This window comes from Leptodactylus fuscus, chromosome 7 (assembly GCF_031893055.1).
Source record: "Leptodactylus fuscus isolate aLepFus1 chromosome 7, aLepFus1.hap2, whole genome shotgun sequence".
Classification (NCBI taxonomy): domain Eukaryota; kingdom Metazoa; phylum Chordata; class Amphibia; order Anura; family Leptodactylidae; genus Leptodactylus; species Leptodactylus fuscus.
This window is the reverse complement of record NC_134271.1, coordinates 39,586,205-39,605,292: the sequence shown is the minus strand read 5'-3', so window position 1 is coordinate 39,605,292 and position 19,088 is coordinate 39,586,205. Positions and strand designations below refer to the sequence as shown.

The window sequence follows — 19,088 nt, the reverse complement described above, 5'->3', positions numbered from 1 at the left end:
TTCAACTTCGTCACTGATTCTTGAACATTATTCTCAAGAATCTGCTGATACTGAGTGGAATCCATGCGACCCTCAACTTTAACAAGATTCCCGGTGCCGGCATTGGCCACACAGCCCCAAAGCATGATGGAACCTCCACCAAATTTAACAATGGGTAGCAAGTGTTTTTCTTGGAATGCTGGGTTTTTTGGACGCTATGCATAATGCCTTTTTGTATGACCAAACTACTCAATCTTTGTTTCATCAGTCCACAGGACCATCTTCTAAAATGAAGCTGACTTGTCCAAATGTGCTTTTGCATACTTCAGGCGACTCTGTTTGTGGCGTTCTTGCAGAAACGGCTTCTTTCTCATCACTGTCCCATACAGCTTCTCTTTGTGCAAAGTGTGCTGTATTGTTGACCGATGCACAGTGACACCATCTGCAGCAAGATGATGCTGCAGCTCTTTGGAGGTGGTCTGTGGATTGTCCTTGACTGTTCTCACCATTCTTCTTCTCTGCCTTTCTGATATTTTTCTTGGCCTGCCACTTCTGGGCTTAACAAGAAGTCCCTGTGGTCTTCCATTTCCTTACTATGTTCCTCACAGTGGAAACTGACAGGTTAAATCTCTGAGACAACTTTTTGTATCCTTCCCATGAACAACTATGTTGAACAATCTTTGTTTTCAGATCATTTGAGAGCGGGCTGTCCATGCTCGGCGACCATCAAACTGAACTGAACGTGAATTGTTTTGTAAAGAGGAATGGTCCAAAATACCTTCATCCAGGATCCAGGAACTGATTAAAAGCTACAGGAAGCGACTAGAGGCTGTTATCTTTGCAAAAGGAGGATCTACTAAATATTAATGTCACTTTTCTGTTGAGGTGCCCATACTTTTGCACCGGTCAAATTTTGGTTTAATGCATATTGCACATTTTCTGTTACTACAATAAACCTCATCTCAATCCTGAAATATTACTGTGTCCATCAGTTATTAGATATATCAAACTGAAATGGCTGCTGCAAACACCAAAATATTTAGAACTAAAAATGATTAAGATTAAGATTAATAGGGGTGTCCAAACTTTTTCATAGGACTGTATGTCTCTAAAAGTGCCCAACAGAAAATTTGCATGTCTCCTAAGTGTCTTATATGAAAAGTTGTTATGTTCTGAACATGTTGCTCACCTAAGTGTCACTATAAAGTTATGTCAACACTAAGATAAAAAGGAAACTTACTCTAGCATCACCTTTTGAATGGTAGCTCCTATAGATAAATGCCTAGTTTTCTATGATACCTAGAGATATTGCATGGGAATAAAGCAAACTAGAACATCTGTTTCATGGTTATTGGCCCTCATCAGTGCTAAGCCAGGTACTGGTTTGGCTGAGTGAGTGATCATAGAAGTGGGTCAGAGGGAGTATTGTATCTCCTTAGGGAGATGTCGCTTTTGCAGTCCACATTGTGTTGACAGACCATATATGCTCTACTTAGACTCTACATACTGTAAGGAAGCCTGTAGTAGTGACATCTTCCTTAGGAGATACAGTCCTATGAAAAAGTTTGGGCATCCCTATTAATCTTAATCATTTTTTGTTCTAAATATTTTGGTGTTTGCAACAGCCATTTCAGTTTGATATATCTAATAACTGATGGACACAGTAATATTTCAGGATTGAAATGAGGTTTATTGTACTAACAGAAAATGTGCAATATGCATTAAACCAAAATTTGACCGGTGCAAAAGTATGGGCACCCTTATCATTTTATTGATTTGAATTCCCCTAACTACTTTTTACTGACTTACTGAAGCACAAAATTGGTTTTGTAACCTCAGTGAGCTTTGAACTTCATAGCCAGATGTATCCAATCATAAGAAAAGGTATTTAAGGTGGCCAATTGCAAGTTGATCTCCTATTTGAATCTCCTCTGAAGAGTGGCATCATGGGCTACTCAAAACAACTCTCAAATGATCTGAAAACAAAGATTGTTCAACATAGTTGTTCAGGGGAAGGATACAAAAAGTTGTCTCAGAGATTTAACCTGTCAGTTTCCACTGTGAGGAACATAGTAAGGAAATGGAAGACACCATTGTTAAATTTGGTGGAGGTTCCATCATGCTTTGGGGCTGTGTGGCCAATGCCGGCATTGGGAATCTTGTTAAAGTTGAGAGTCGCATGGATTCCACTCAGTATCAGCAGATTCTTGAGAATAATGTTCAAGAATCAGTGACGAAGTTGAAGTTACGCCGGGGATGGATATTTCAGCAAGACAATGATCCAAAACACCGCTCCAAATCCTCAGGCATTCATGCAGAGGAACAATTACAATGTTCTGGAATGGCCATCCCAGTCCCCAGACCTGAATATCATTGAACATCTGTGGGATGATTTGAAGCGGGCTGTCCATGCTCGGCGACCATCTAACTTAACTGAACTTGAATTGTTTGTCCAAAATACCTTTATCCAGGATCCAGGAACTGATTAAAAGCTACAGGAAGCGACTAGAGGCTGTTATCTTTGCAAAAGGAGGATCTACTAAATATTAATGTCACTTTTCTGTTGAGGTGCCCATACTTTTGCACCGGTCAAATTTTGGTTTAATGCATATTGCACATTTTCTGTTAGTACAATAAACCTCATTTCAATCCTGAAATATTACTGTGTCCATCAGTTATTAGATATATCAAACTGAAATGGCTGTTATAAGCACCAAAATATTTAGAACTAAAAATGATTAAGATTAATAGGGGTGCCCAAACTTTTTCATAGGACTGTATAGTACCCTTCTGACCCACATCTATGACCTCCCACCTAGTCAAACCAGTACCCTGTTTTACACTAATAAGTGACAATAAACCCAATATGTCTGCAGATGGGTCTCTCTTTATTTTGGTAGAGATACTCTGGCTTGGCTTTATTCCCAAAGTAACCAGGTTTCAAAGAAAAACAAGCATTGATCTGTAGAGAACTACCCTCCAAAAGGCGGCACTAAAGTGAGTTTTCCTTTTTCCATAAAGGAGAACTTAATTGCATATTTATTTCCCAAATTCCTGGTAAAGAATACTGTTAGATTCTACATGCCATAAAGCGGCCTGCAAAGGTGACATAGTAACCAAGTCAAAAGGGTTGTTAAGAAAAAAAAACAGTACATTTTTATCAGTCTGCTTTTTTGATGCGTCGTTTTGTTTGTGCTGCTTTAACTGTTTTTCACAGGCTTATGAGGCCAAAGTGTTTCAGTATTCTGTTTTGCTCCCTTCTATCTGGACCCTCCTACTTGACAAACTGGTGTTGCCATCTATTTCTCAGGCATCCATTTCATTGTCCTGGAACGAAGTAGTCAGTATGGATACTTGACTGTCTATTTTTAGGTTTAGTTGTTTTTTTTACAGGTTGCACCTATCACAACATACACACACAGCGCCATAGTATTTGGTTTAATCCTGTCAGTCTTTGTGGCCGCGCTCTGGTTGTTACAAGAGGAGCTGTTCTCAGCAGCAGGTGCTGAGGGGAGAGAAAAAAGAGAGGAAAGGGAGGGAGGGACGGAGGGAGGGAGGGAGAGACTGGAGAAGAGGGGAGGGAGTAAAGAGGAGGGAGGGAGAGAGTGACAGAAAAGAGACACACAGGAGAGAAACAGAGGGAAAGGAAAGAGAGACAGAGGGGAAGCAGCCAAGGAGGGGGCCACAGAGACCCATCTCCCCTATTATCCTGGACATTTTAGAGGTAAGAGCAGTCCTCTGGAGAATATGCCTGGTTGTACTGGTGTGTTCTGGTTCTGCAGCATCAGGTAGTGCCATGCAGGATTTGCTACAACTCTGGTTACTCATCCCCTATCCCCTTTCCGTCCCTAACCCATGCCTCTTATGTATGTCAGATGTCTCCTAGAGCAGAAACGCTTTCTTAAAAGCTTAAGCCCCATTTTTTCCTTGCGTAAAGCTATAGAACTGTTCAGATTAGTAGGTGATTTAAGCAGCAAAGCCTCATGGTCACACTTTGGATCTAATTGTAAGATACTGTATATAATTATATGCTCACACAATCCCATACACTAGGAGTGGGGCTGCTTCTTGTGGGTAGAAATTCAATGCTTTGATCTACTCAGAGATGTGATTTGGAGGAGAGACAGATGGTGAGCACAGGATCTGCCTAGGAACATGAATCTAGGAATGAAAAATACCCCAGAGGCCATAAACACTCAGTGTATGAGAAAGCATTGTAGTGTTATTATCTTCTTGGCTTTATGGCTTTCAACCTATTCAATGGTTTACGATCTATAGATATTAATGCAAGTCGGTAAAACAGCTCTAACATCTTACAATCTAGTTACCCAGTGTGTTCTGTGGAATAGCGTTTTGTCTTCTAGCTCATTATATATTGGCATATATGAAAGCATTGTATCATTACATTTCCATTCCAAGTAATTACTGCAACCAATAGGTGGTCATTAATCATTATATATTTATATATGCATATCTATATGCGCTATATGTTATATATTACATACTATTCTTATTTTGACATCTATACATTTCGCCACCATGCCTGAAATTGGGATATCTGAGGTCAGTCTTATAGGCTTTAGTCATTCACGAAGGAGGATGGGAGTGGCTGAGTGACTCTTTCTTAAATGCTTCAGGTCTGATGCAGATGGCCGCTGATCTCCTAATAATAATAATCTATTGGAATGGACCTGTTTACCCCATATGGTAGCAAGATTTTCTAGCAGTGAAATGGTTAAACCTATTTGATAAATGACAAAGTAAAGAGAGGAATCTGCTTTATCAGGAGGAGACTGAAGTTGGACAGAATTCTAGAAAAATAACAGGTGTTCAAGATAGCGCTCCTGGATCTTCAAGCGCAAACACTGATGTTCTACTTGGAATAATGTTTTGGGAATTATCATCATTTGATTGATAAATTCAGTGATTTCCAAATGGTCTCTGAACCTGAGATGAGACTTCATAAGAAAAGAATGTGATGAAACTTCCATTACTGCCTTGTTCCTGGATGATCAAAGTTTTGTCTCTTTTGTGCCTTCGAATTGTGTTATTATTATTTTCCAAGTTTTTCATGCCATGTAATATATAACAACCCACTGTGAAGCTTTAATGGGAATAATTGTATGTATATTCTGATCTGTGTTTGGTAGTTAAGTATTGAGACGGGAGGAAATCTGTGTTTTCTATACTTGATAATGGTGGCAGGCAGTGGCCTTCAGTAGCGATGTGCTCATAGCTGCATTTTCTTCCTATAAAGTCAACCATGCTTATAGCGTGTGCTTCTGTAAATAATTCTGTCACATTTCCCATCAGCAAGATGCAAGGAGGCTGGATTCACAATGTGATTTGATGTGAAGAGCTTCCAGTGAGGGTGGATACTGTAACTCTGGAAGATGTCTATACAAGACAGTACATATTCCAGAGAGCGGTGGACTGATCATGATAACAAACCTCGAGAAGTAAACATATTTTAGGATAAACTATATTGAAATGTTGTCTGGTAGATATCCCCATATCTCCCTCCCAGAGTAGTGTGTAGTATTGGGTCAGATTGGCCCACTAGATCCTCCTTCAGTTCACGATACTGTTTAAAGTATCAGTGGACATGTTTTGTATAGATCAGGGATACACACCCTTTGTCGGTCTGAGGCGCGCTTGTTTTTTGCAGAATTTGTATTATTTGGTGTATATATTTCGGAATATTTTTATTATTTGTTTTTAATTGCAAGTAATAAAAATAAAAGAAATAAAGGCCACTAGGCAAGGATGAGAAGACTAAAGGATCTTCTTTTCTTTGTTTTGATCACTATTAAAAAATGGCGAACAAGGGTTTTTATTTAATCTTTTATTGAGTTTTCAGAGAAAAAAACAACATACTGTAATAAAAAGAAACATGGACAAAAATAGACTAAGATAAAGAATATCACAAAGTAAAATTTTGTAATCAGGACATATGAAATAACAGAGATACTTGCAATAGACATTGATACTCTTAACAACTACACCAAACCCCCCTCTCTTACCCACCCTGAGAACTTCATGGGAAAGAGAAATATAAATCACCTATAGGAGGTCATCATGAAGCAATATTATGTACAGGGATCACTAAACATCCCATGTTCCCAGTCAGGCTCTGTACTAAATATCAAGCAGTATGCCTAAAAATCAACACTGTTTCCCTGATTTCCCCATTACCTAACAATTGTTTATGATAAGTGCCTATTCCTTTTTAAAAAAAAGGCCTTTGCTCCTTTTTCTTTGGCCCACTCTGTCTCCAATCTATCCACAAGCATAATATTTGAGCCAGGAATTCTGAGAATGGGGGAGTGGAGGCCTGTAACCTATGCGCCAATAGTACTCTTATAGCCACAAAAATATAAATTTGGATGATTGTATCTGGGAATGAAAGGGAACAGTTGCAATGAGAGAGAGAGAAATATGCCACTTTTGGTTAATCAGATCACCCAAGTCCTTTCAGTAACTCTGGGTGGTGGGACATGTCCAAAGCCTATGAGTCAGATCCGTGCCTGGTTGGTTGAATTTGGAGCATGTGACTGGTCTGGTCTGGTAGGGTTAGCCGGGAGATTAATGTCATAGATCGCCCTGTGGAGGATTTTTAAATGTGTTTCCCGCCATTTCTCCTTGATCACCAGATGGCGGAATAAGACGTACCATTCAGATGCGAGATCTGGATCTTGAAATATGGTCAGCCATTTGGTCAATAGCATATCTGACTATGCATCGCCTGTGTGCACCCTCAGATGACAGTACAAGGAGGAAAGCGCTCTAAAGCGTCAAAGAGTTGTTACCTATTCTCTCTAGAAAGATCCTTCATGCGAGACAACAAGAAACTCTTTACTTGAGCATAACAGCGACATTTTCAGTAGGTAATTAATAATGTTCCCTGAATTCACTGTAATTCCTGAGTTCCTGAGGATGCAACATATGCGACACATACTGAATCCCATGTTCTCTTCATATCCTCAGTATCCCACGCCCCCATGCCAGGTGAAAATTCATGATGGCCCCATAGTAGCATATGCTTAGAGTAGATAAGTAAAACAGTAAAACTTTGTAGCAAAACAGTTTCTACTATGTTATTGCTTACCAGAACAACAGAGTTTAGAAAACAGGGTATCTTGGTAAGGTGTGTAGGTAGGATCCATGCTAGAGACCACAGATTTACTAAATTCAACCCTACTGCTATATTAGAATAATGGGAGGTATTATTAATCCAGTCCTGGCTGTGTCTCAATAAACTAGTTAACTAGTACATTCTGATGTCTTGAAGATTAGAACATTTCTTGTCTCTTGGTACTAGCGGCCTTTACTCCATAGAAACACAGTAAAAGCGGTGGATATCTTAATGACATCTGCCTATTTAAGTAATAAAGAGATAATCTGGAGTTGGTTACTCATTATTTTGATGAGTTACCAACTTGCCAATAAAGACAGAGGAAGGCTATTCCATCTCTTCAGTTCAGCTAACATTTTAAGTGAGAAGGGGATAGTACAAAGTATCTAAAAAATAGGGCGGCCTTCCAATGTTGATACCTAAGTATTTGACAGCATCACTGGTCAGTTTTACTCCTAAGCCACTTGACTCCTATTGTAGAGATCCGGTGGAAAGTTTAAGAAGCTCACTTTCACTGTAACTAACCCTGAACTGGAGACATCACCAAATGACCCAAGCAACTCAGGTTCATCTCTCACTGGGTCACTAAGAAAACCAACAAGTTATCTGGATACAGCGCAGTACTAAACAAGCACTGTTTCACCCAAATACCCGTTACTTTGGGAGTAGATATCAATAGCAGGGAGAGGGGCTCAATGGCTATATTAAACAAGAAGAGCGATAACGAGCACCTTTGCCTTATTGAGCTATAAAGCGCTGAACCCCATTATATCCATGACTGCCCCAACCATCCCCAGCCCATATTGTCAAAAGCTTTTTCAGCGTTGATGTTTAGTAGGGCGGGAGGTAGAGAGATCAGCCTTGGGGTCCAGCTGAACAGCATCCAGGACCACTAGAATTTTTTGGAAGTTCGAAACAGGTGACCTGCCCTGCACAAAGCCCACTTGCACTGGATATATTAGTGTCAGGAGTATTGAGGTGAGTCTATCAGCCATCATCTTAGCAACCACTTTTATGTCAATATCTAAAAGTGATATGGGGTGGTAAGAAGCGAACAGTGTGGGATATCTGCCTGGTTATAGAAATTGGGATTACCTTTCAAATAAAAGTTCTAAAGTTCAACTAGGGTTGGATATATGCTACTTTAAGACATTTTCCCTAAATCCATCTGGGTTCGGTTTTTATAGGCTCCCAGTCCAGAAATTGCTGCAGCCAACTCCCCCATAGTAATGTGGGGATTAAGGGATCCTTGACCCTCATCAGACAATGAGTTCACTGGATGCAGCCAATCCATAGTTGTTATTCAGAATGGAGGGACTTTTTGGTACAGGGATTTGTAAAAATCTGCCAGAATATGGTTGATTTTTATCAGGGGATGATTTAAGGGTCCCATCCCATACCAGAGGGCCTGAATATGCTCAGGGGCGGAGGGGTTAAATGACTAAGCTCTAAGTTGTCTTTGATTTTAACCATTGCTGAGGGGTGTAGCCAGTCAATCACAGCAATCCATTTTTGCTTTTGTCCTTATCTACTAACATTGATCGTAGCCCTGGAAGACGGGAGGTAAATCAAGGAGACTTGATTTGACTTTTGTCACTGTACACTTGAGCCACTGGCTGGCGATGTTATGGGGTACCTCCTCTAGATTAGTTGTTCAGCCAACAAACACCAACAGAAAGATAAATCTTTTGTCGCATTTCCTAGCAAAAAGTTTGAATGACTTTCTTATCTCTGTGTGAGCGGATGACACATATTGGGCTTAGCTCAGACGGCGCACAATTCCACTCACAAGGAGGTGGATGGCAGCATTGCTGTTACTGTAGCTCTTTTCTAATTGCTACAAGTTCACTTTCTCCCCAGAACATGGTCAAAAAATACAAGAAAGATATAAGCCCTTCAAATTGATAAAGAGAGAAGAAAAAGTTAAGTAGTTAAGATATATTAGGCTCTTTGGGGAAGAAAAAATACAAAAAGGAGAGGTAAGAAAGTATCCTGCCAGTTATTGGGCTAAACGTCAGCCTGATCTATGGTAAGATCAAAACTAAGGAACAAGTGATATTCCAGTTGTACAGGGGTATCAAATGATCTGATACATGGTGTATATACCTAATGTATAAAGATGCATAGTGAAATATACTACAAGATGTATGACAATTTTGGCACTTTCTGGATGTTATATGGCACCACTGTGCATTACATTGGGGGCAATGCCCATTTCAGAGGAAGAACACTGGAGAACTCATAATGCTACACCTGACAGCAATCCTAGTGATACTACAAGAAAAATAGACAAGCCCAGGGCTAAGGAACTAAAATACATAATTCAGTTAATAAGCAGGAGTCATAGTAACGCATAGGACTAGTATACAGTCAACATCCACTGTGTACAAAAACTATTAATAGCTACATTTCTATAGAAAATGGTGATGAGAACCCCACATTTTCCAAGGTGAATTAGCATACCTTGTGTACATCCACCAAAACTGATGTGAACAGTAGACCATCAAAAAAGGTAGAAAAGCAATAATAAAATGTACTAAATATACAATCAACACTACAAGAGAATCAAAGGTGGACCATGATACAAAAACGTACAGCCAAGAGACAGGGGAGATGCAATATCTGCAAAGTTATATCAAAAGCCTTATGCCTAGTTTCCTCAGCTCATTCCAAATATGAGGCTATGAATAATGATTATATAAAACATGTAACGCTAAGATGTCATTCAGCCTCACAAGTGAAGTCGTTTTTAATCTAAAAATCCAATGGACCTCTTGCTGCAAAATCAAGCAATCTCAGTTGTCCCGCCTAGATCAATGCCAATCATGCCTTGTGTCTGGTATACATGTCTAGCCAATGAGCTATCACAATTATACTGAGTATTCCCAAGATGGTTACTTCTTTCTGGAGTTTCTTAATACTTTTGCCTACATACTGAAGGTTATAAATACATGTAACATCTGCTAAAGGGGTAACAACTCCAAATCTGTCTTTGAAACCATTAATTGGGCTAGATCTGATTCTCTCCTGTATTTGACTAGGATTGGCTGCCCCATTATATGTAGCTATGGGTCTGAATTGTGTGGCCTGAACTATCCAGAAACCTCTGTCTCAACTCTTGAGCATGATTTATGAATTCTTCCATGGTCTAACAGTTCCATTTAAGATACTGGCTTTAAGGGATTGTGTGTGTGTGTGTGTGTGTGTTGGGGGGGGGGGGGGGTGATTATTCTCCCCACTTAACATGGAGTCTTTTTTATACCGACTGGTAAATTTGACTTACGTAATTGGAACAAAGATGTACATTTATTTATACGGTAACTTCATGGTACAAGCACGTTCAACAGAGACTGAAGGTCCAGATTTATTTTTGTGGTTAAGACAACACTGTCATAAAGTTGTTACATCTTTGACGCAATAAGATACATCTAGTTTGTGCTAACATTACAGAAGGAGGGCGTGTCTTAAATGCACCATGATGCGCCAAAATTTTGTTGGAGAATCCTGACTCAATGTAAGCCAACAAAAAGTGATTGGGAATATCATATAATTTACTGTTTGATGACAGGTCTTAAATAGTAATTCAGGAGGGGGAAGTATATTGGGTTCAAAGCCATTTTATGTACCTAAAAAAGTACCAAGAAGCTCTGAATGTATTTACAGACATTGTCACTAAAGAACTCAAGGGAATCATCTCTCATCTTGTTTCCCTGAGAAATCGGACACCTTTTCCACCCTTGCCTATCCATTACTAATAAATCCTCAGTTAAAGTGGAGAAAACTGTCATGCTGGACTCAAAACGTTAACAAAATATGTGTAAGGCCCTTTGAGGGATATTGAGTGTTGTGAGATACTGGCATTAGACTCCACAGACAGGTTTTGTACTGAACTTAAAGGGATGTTGACAGATATCTGATTAGTCAAGATAAGTTTGGCTTTTTGCTCCCTGTCTTCTCAGGCAAGCCACATTATATAGTCTCCTCAAGATTCACAAGGGAACAACAGACTAAAGAGAAGACCTATCATGTCAGGGGCTCAATCTATGTTAAAATTTGTGGATTTATTTAAAATAAATTCTTACCTCTTGTTATCGTACAGCCCTCCTATACAAAGAATGCCAAGTTCATCAGGCACATAGTGGGGACCCTATATGTATTAAAATCTTTGGCATTATTAAATGGATTATATGAATATTATGCTCCCGCTCCACACTGCACCCTCGCAATACAAAGTATTTCACTGGGTTTAGGTTGTAGTTTTGCTCCATAGACATCAATGGGTAGTTCTGCAGTAACTAAACCCACCACTTCACTTTGTATGGCAAGTAAGCAATCCAGTCCTGGCATGTAAACTTTATTTTGTATCATGTCTTTCCATTCCTTGCTTCTTTTGAGGTGACCATGGGAAGAATATGAAAATCTGTCTTCCATGATGTAATTAATCCTAATCCTAATAGAGGGCGCTAATTACATCATGGAAGGCAGATTTGCATATTCTTCCCATAGTTCCTTGCAAAGTGAAGTGCTAAAGGCTTAACAAGTCTCCACACACCTATATGGTGGTCTCTCCCTAAGGAGTGACAATATCCTCCGTAAGCACTTTCAGACAGGACCCTATATCCCACTGTTCCAGTTGGTCAGGCTCTATTCTGAGGTCTTCATAGCTCTTTTGGAGGGTTTCTCCTTAGTTGGTATCACTCATGTAGGCATTGTGGGCTTCTCAATTTACCTGCACACCAAGTGATCTTTTTGCACCAACATCTTGTGTTTTACTATCACAACTCTCCACCCAACTTGGACTCCTGCACTTGACAAACCATCCCTGTCCAGGGTTTTTGTTAGTTTTGATATAAAGGACGATCGTTCTTAGGCCCAGTTCACATCTGCATTCGGGCCATTCAGTTCCCTTCTCTGCATTTTTTTGTGTGGAAACTGAGCGGAAACCACACGGACCCTATTATAGTCTATGGGGTCTGCGGGTTTCCTTAGGTAACTGCTTTTTTAAGCGGATTAGATTTTTGTTCTGGGGGTCCCCAAACGGACTCTCCGAATGGAACCCCATGCGCAGATGTGAACCAGGCCTTAGGTAACTTATATGTCCATATGTCTGTATTTGTCTGCTGTCCACATGGTGTGAAGTAACAAATAATCTACTCCTGTATTGCAGTAAACATGCTATGTGTGCCAGCCAGATTTACCAGCCTGAATGGCACTCAGCTAAACTAAAGCGACATGCTGGCAAATCCGGCCAACGTTTAAAAAGGGCATAGCTAAAGAGCACTCAGAAATAACCATGCTTCATGGCAGTCTGGGCCCAGATAGAGAAGGAAAGGGAAATGGAAATGCTAAAATGTACAGGTGGGACATGGCGGCTGGTTGTGAGGAGAAGTTACGTAGCGAGGCTCAAGCTCAGCTTTATGCACATGGCCCATGAGAATTAAGTTATGCCCCTGCCTATAGGTTTATTTATGTTAAGATTTTCTAAACTAAATCCATATGATACAGATGTAAAATATAAAAGTTAACCTCTTATATAGTGTATCTAGTCTTCTTGCCGTAACATAATGCCCTTTGCAAGGGGCTAAAAGCGAGAATGCATGTTATGAATCATGAGGATGTTTTCCGGAGTATTTACCATTATTGATCAGGCGATAATGCACAAGCTGAGCAGTGTTTGCTAGATAAGTGGTGTTCAAGACACCTGTAATTATGTGTGAACACTGTCTGTGTAAATCTAGCTCCAATCCTTTTAGAAAATAAATGCCCCTTCCCCAAGAACACCTTAGTCACCAGTCATTATTTAGGTCTATATGCAGGGCAGAAAAGGAAAAGTGCAGTACAGATGTAAATCTAGCACATCAGTACTCCTAAAGGGAACATTAGTCAACACTGCGGCCCAGATATACTAATAGTTAAACTGTGTAAATGTAGGCAGTCTAAAATGTGCCAGATTTATCATAGCGGCTGATTCTGGATGTTAAATCTGGTATATGTTTAGACAGTCTGTTCTAAATTCATACCGCCTTCTAGTTGGCTTACTTAGTGGCATAAAATTCTGCTTCAGGGGGCTACCTGTCCTGCATACTGGACACATTTGGTTTAAAGGGGCATATTAGATCAGTTATCTTAGCATTGTACTCTGCTTCATCAGCCAAAGTACTAGCATTATGCTTCTTTTCAGACTCCTTTAGTATTGGTTATGTCACTCATCAGGTGTGCCCGCTATAACCCATAATATTTGCCCCTAGCAGAGGCCATTCCTGTTGGATCTAAAGATCATGTATCTTACTATATTGTTAATTCTACTAAATCTCAAATTCTAAATGTTGGTGTGAACAAGGCTCACTTAGAACCCTTTACATGCCCAATTTCCATATAAGTGGCAGGATACACCATTACAATATTTCGGAGTATCCCTTACAAGCCCTAGTTCAAGCTCTTTCCACCATATACTACTTACCCCATAGAGATTTTTATCAAAGAAAAAATTGCAATTTAAAGGATATCCTAAGCCTACTATCCTCCATTTTTTTTCCTGCCTCGACTTACCGTATTCTTATTTCACAAATGACTCAGGGAAATTTAAAGGAACATCAATATTTTATAACACATTGCTTACTTATACTCCAGGATCTAAGCCAGTACATGTCTTAAGATGGGAGAAAGATCTGCAAATTCAGAGCTTGCAGGAATGTTATTCAGGTCTGCGGTAGGTCTCTAAAGTCACTAGACGTTCTACCTACTGGGAAGTTGCTCCAAAACTCCTCCATTGGTGGTATAGCACCCCTAGCAGATCTATAAATTTGTCCTGAATTTTCTACCTCAGTACTAGAAGGGATGTGGTCAAATTGGCTCAGTGTCCACCGACACAATGTGACACATGTAACAATTTCATCATCAGTCTCTTTATCTTGATGCTTTATCGAAGGGGATCAATGAATGTGCCAGAAAACTGGTAGGTAACATGATCCTAGTACCGAGGCTCATGATCGCTAGATCCTGTAAGTCAACAGCCCCGCTCACTGATTGATAATTTATTTAATTTAATTTTATTGTATTATAAAAAGAATGGCTCATAACAGATTACACTTAGTGCGGCCCTCTCCCTATCTTTGGGATCTATGCCATAGGTTTATTAATCCTGGCCCTTGTCCTCCATCTCAGGGATAAAACAAAAGGTAATTAGAAATCGTGTGTCTGTTTGGCTTACTATTATTAGACATAAATGAAGTTGAAGCAAAGATGTTTCTGTTTGTGTTTGTTTGCTTCTTCTATATTTGATACCAACCTTGATGCTTGTTTGATACTTGCATTGTATTATGTGTCGTTCATGTTTATTTTACAAAGACGTTCAATAAAAACTAAATATTATAAAAATAAATCTGGCTCAGTTTTGGCATATGTAAGCCACACCTTCCTGTCCTGAAAAGCCACACCCATATGACCAATAAGTCAGAAAATCTTTAGCTCATGGTTGCACCAAGATGTGTCAAAGATCTACCACATTTACCCTATGTCTGCTTGTAACCACAAGGAGTGTTGTGGATCTTTTTCTTAAAATTTCCAGATTTGCAGTGAATTTCATCCATTGCAATGCCTTGCAGTAAAATCAGAGTAAAGAAGCTACAGGAAATTGCGAGCAATATTGTGTTACACGTAGATCTTGCAGGAGATTTCATATAATTTCTTCTGTTATATGAGAAACTTAAACTTAGTGGACAATAGACAGAGGCATTTATAAGTACTGGAGTTCTGTACACCGGTCTTCACGTATCCCCCTCTTCTCCAACCTCTTAACAATTCTGGTGCATTCTTGTGCACTGGAATTATAATCCATGCTGCTGAAGGAATGATATAACTCACATCACTTTTCTGGCCTTGAACCCTGCCCTGCTCTGGCCACTGTAATAAAAAGTGGGAATGGGGCTCAGAAAGAGGAAAATAATTCTTAAAAAAGGGTCGCATGGCAAACTTGTGCAACATCTACGTCCATCTGCACCAGTTTTCTGGCCTAGAGGTTATAGTATATTCTCACCGTTGTATTTAGTGCATATTTTATACCATTACTTGTGGCAGTAATGCCAATAAAATGCCGGTGAAATGTAGTGTTTTTCTGAAAAATGCTGTAAGTGAAAGTGGCTTTATTAATGATGTATGCACTTCTTCATGTTATGACAACCTTACATTCTGTGTGTCAGGGGTGAGTTCACATTTCTATTTGCTACTTTGAATCTACAAATTTGATACTCCATTCTCGTATATGAAAAAGAAAAAGTGAAATTCAGGAATGTCCACAGCGATAAAAGTTGCTCTCATCTTTCTAAATTAATTTATAATAAGTTTTATTTTATGATAATATATTTTATTGCACACTGCATTTATTCTGTATGTCATCTATTCTCCTGGAGAATTGAGAAGATATCTTAAAGATAGCACAGACATACCCGTATTTTTCGGACTATAAGACGCACCGGACCATAAGGTTTTAGAGGAGGAAAATAGAGAAAAAAAAATTTTAAGGAAAAAAATTGGTGAAATATTTAATAACCTAATAATATAATATTTCACCAATGTAAATAGAGCCGGGGGCTTTCGGACACAGGGATACCAAATGTGTATGTGTTTCACAGTAATGTTTTTGTTTTATATGTATTGTAGGGATATGGGGGTGATTTGAACATATCTATCTATCTATCTATCTATCTATCTATCTATCTATCTATCTATCTATCTATCTCCTATCTATCTATCTCCTATCTATCTATCTATCTATCTATCTATCTATCTATCTATCTATCTATCTATCGCCTATCTATCTATCTATCTATCTATCTATCTCCTATCTGTCTGTCTGTCTGTCTGTCTAATTAATCTCATCCATGAATGGAAAGAGACACCCTGCAGTGAAGCTATGTAAGAAGAGAAAAAGGGGCGGGCCAGACGGGTGAAGGAGGTGTGGTTTTCTAAGCAAACTTGAAAACACACCTCTTTCACCCGTCTGGCTCGTCCCTCCTTCAATGCCTCTCAGATCTTGCTTCTGCAATGAAGCCACACAGGCAGGGAAGTAGGGGCGGGCCAGACGGGTGAAGGAGACGTGGTTTCAAGCTTGCCGAGAAAACCACGCCTCCTCCTCCCGTTTGGCCCGCCCCTCCTTCCCTGTCTGTGTGGCTTCATTGCCGGAGCCAGATCTGAGAGGCAGTGAAGGAGGGACGAGCCAGACGGGTGAAAGAGGCGTGGTTTTCTCGGCAAGCTTGAAACCACGCTTCCTTCACCTGTCTGGCCCGCCCCTACTTCCCTGCCTCTCAGATCTCGCTCCTGCAAACACGCAACACAGACAGGGAAGGAGGGGCAGAGCAGGCAGGCACCGTGCTGCTCTTCTTTTCATTCGCACAGACAGGACACAGACGCTGCGCACGCTGCATTCGGACTATAAGACGCACACACATTTTCCTCTCATAATGGGAGGAAAAAAAGTGCGTCTTATAGTCCGAAAAATAAGGTAATAATCTGGGGTATTGAACCTATAGTTACCTAACAAGAGGTTCAGACAGCAGTGAATCACTTTAAGGCTAAGGCCTAGTGGTGAACCCAGCCTCCCTGCTGCCTGAGGTGGACGATCATGGGGTGGGTGATGTTCATCTTTTGATCGTCTGCCTCAGGAGCGGGGGGGGGGAAAGGAGGGGGGTGCTAGAGGTAACAGTGAATACAATGCAGTAATATTTTGTGCAGTAATACTTACAGGCGATGTCTTCCCACATTTCCCGTCTCTTCCCTTTGGACCGCCATGACCACTTCCTCCAGCTGTGACTTTACTCTGTAAAGATTACAATTCAGACATCTTTGACTCCTCACTTCTCCACAGCAGCCCCTGCAGCCTATATTATAACTCACAGTGGCACAATAGACTGTGGGGAATAATAGAGGTTACAGGGTCCACAGTGGATCCTGCAACCTCTATTATGCCCCACAATTGCCCAACCAACTATTATGACCCACAGTGGCCCACCCATGAACTATTATTATACTCAGGGGTCTTTTCAGACCCCCAAGTATAATAATCAGAGACCCAGGGGAGGTGAGGGAACATAATAAACAGTTTTACTCACCTCTCCGAGATCCGATGTTAATTCTAGCAGGCTTCTGGCCTACAATAGCAGTACCATACAGGCCCGAATCCTGTGCTAGTAGTAACAGGCTGTTAATGCTAGCACAGGCTTCGGGTCTGTATGGTACTGCTAGCACAGGCAGTATCTGGGGAATTATCATACAGGCCCGAAGCTTGTGATAGCAGTAACAGCCTGTTACCATACAGGCCCAAAGCCTGTGCTAGCAGTAACAGGCTGTTACTACAAGCACAGGATTTGGGCTTGTATGGTACTGCTAGCACAGGCTTTGGGCCTGTATGATAATGTCTCAGACGTCTAGGGCATCTACCTGCTGGGGATACTCGAGCAGGTAGCGGTCTATTATAAAACAAAAAAAAAAAAGTATTTAACTTACTGACCTCGCCATTGATCCCGCTGCCGCCGCCTCTTCACTTCCCTGGCAATAAGATGTCTGCGTATCAATGTAGGAGGCGTGATGCCACCTCTGCACTGAGATGCAGAGGTCTAAACCAGTGCGGGAGAGGGCTGCTCGATTTGTTTTAAGAGAGGCCCCTCTCCTGCACTAGTTTAGAAAAAAAAGTAAAAAAAAAAGAAAAAGCTGATTGCCGTGGCTGCCTCCCCCTCCAGGGTGCCGCCTGAGGCCACCGCCTCACCTCACCTCATTAGAGGTGCGGCACTGGCCCTGGAGGGCTGTCACTTCATCAAAATTTGCACTATGTGTGCTACCGTTTCAGCCAGGAAGACTCTTGGACACGGACTGGACGATTTGATGGAGGGTCTCGTAACACTAAGGGCAAGTCCCTGCCCCAAGCCTCCAGAGGCAGACGGGAGGCCTCTGGTAGAAGGGAGTGGCTCCACTCGCCCCAGTTCTCAGTCACGGAGGTGCAAAATTTCGCCCAAGAGGCCCTGGACGTGAACGGAAATGAAAGGGGAACTTGAGGCTTCAGCTTTCTGCTATGGCTGTCACTGATAGTCCTCAGATGAAATGCCCTAATGGATTCTGAGCAGGGGTGTGACTACTGGAGTAGCAGCGGTAGCGGCTGCCACAGGGCCAGGACATAAGGGTCCTGGCGACAGCCACTACTGCTGCAGATTTATTTTTTTCATAGGCCATTACCTGTTGGAGTAACTCCAGCAGATAACAGGCAGTACTGCGCTTCCCCTTCTGCAGAAATGGCTGTGAGCAGGAGCCGAGATCGATAACTGACAGTGGGTGTGAAAAGACCTCAGAGTATAATAATTGTTCATGGATGGGGCACAATGGAGCAGTTGCCACTATGGGGAACAATACTGAGTGCAGGAGCCACTATGGAGCATAATAATGCGTGATGGAATGCAGGGGGGGGGGGGGGATTGGCTGGGGTCTTCAGGTCTGTCCGGGGGGGGGGGGGGGAATTCATGTCAAAACTTCACCACAGGGCCCTATCAATCCTAGTCACGACACTGATTCTGAAGTAAGATCAGGCAGGTTGCTTATTTTTGTGTCCTACTTCGATCTCTGCCTCCGATTAAATATAACAGCAGGCAGATTCAGGGTGAAATTTGATACTGATTTTGAGGCAGAATCTGCCTTGTCAACAAACTATAAGAGTCAAACATTGCATGTCATGATGTTGGATTGATAAATTATTCACTATCAGAAAAGGATCTGTTGCTATGCTTGCACTATTTAGATAGGGTGAAGGGCACATGCCCCATTAATGTCCATCTTTTGAGGCTTACTAACAACAGAGTAGCACTGCCCTCCATCTTCTTTAATGTTGTCACTGGTAATTCCACAATCTAGAGTCAGGCTACCGCCATTCAGTCTCATGTAAATGCTGCCACCTGACATGTTAAATCAAGTGTAAATGCTGCAATTGTTTAAT

The 19,088-nt window shown here is 41.0% G+C and overlaps 1 protein-coding gene across 4 annotated transcripts in view; it reads left to right on the top strand.

The window, feature by feature from the left end:
- Window positions 1-3,582: 3,582 nt before the first annotated feature.
- The window catches only part of SMPD3 (sphingomyelin phosphodiesterase 3), a 187,202-nt gene continuing 171,696 nt past the window's right edge, over window positions 3,583-19,088 (top strand). For all 4 annotated transcript variants that reach the window (XM_075281792.1, XM_075281796.1, XM_075281793.1 and 1 more), the window contains exon 1: window positions 3,583-3,703. The gene's annotated coding sequence lies outside the window, so the exon portion shown is untranslated. The remainder of the gene's footprint in view (window positions 3,704-19,088) is intronic.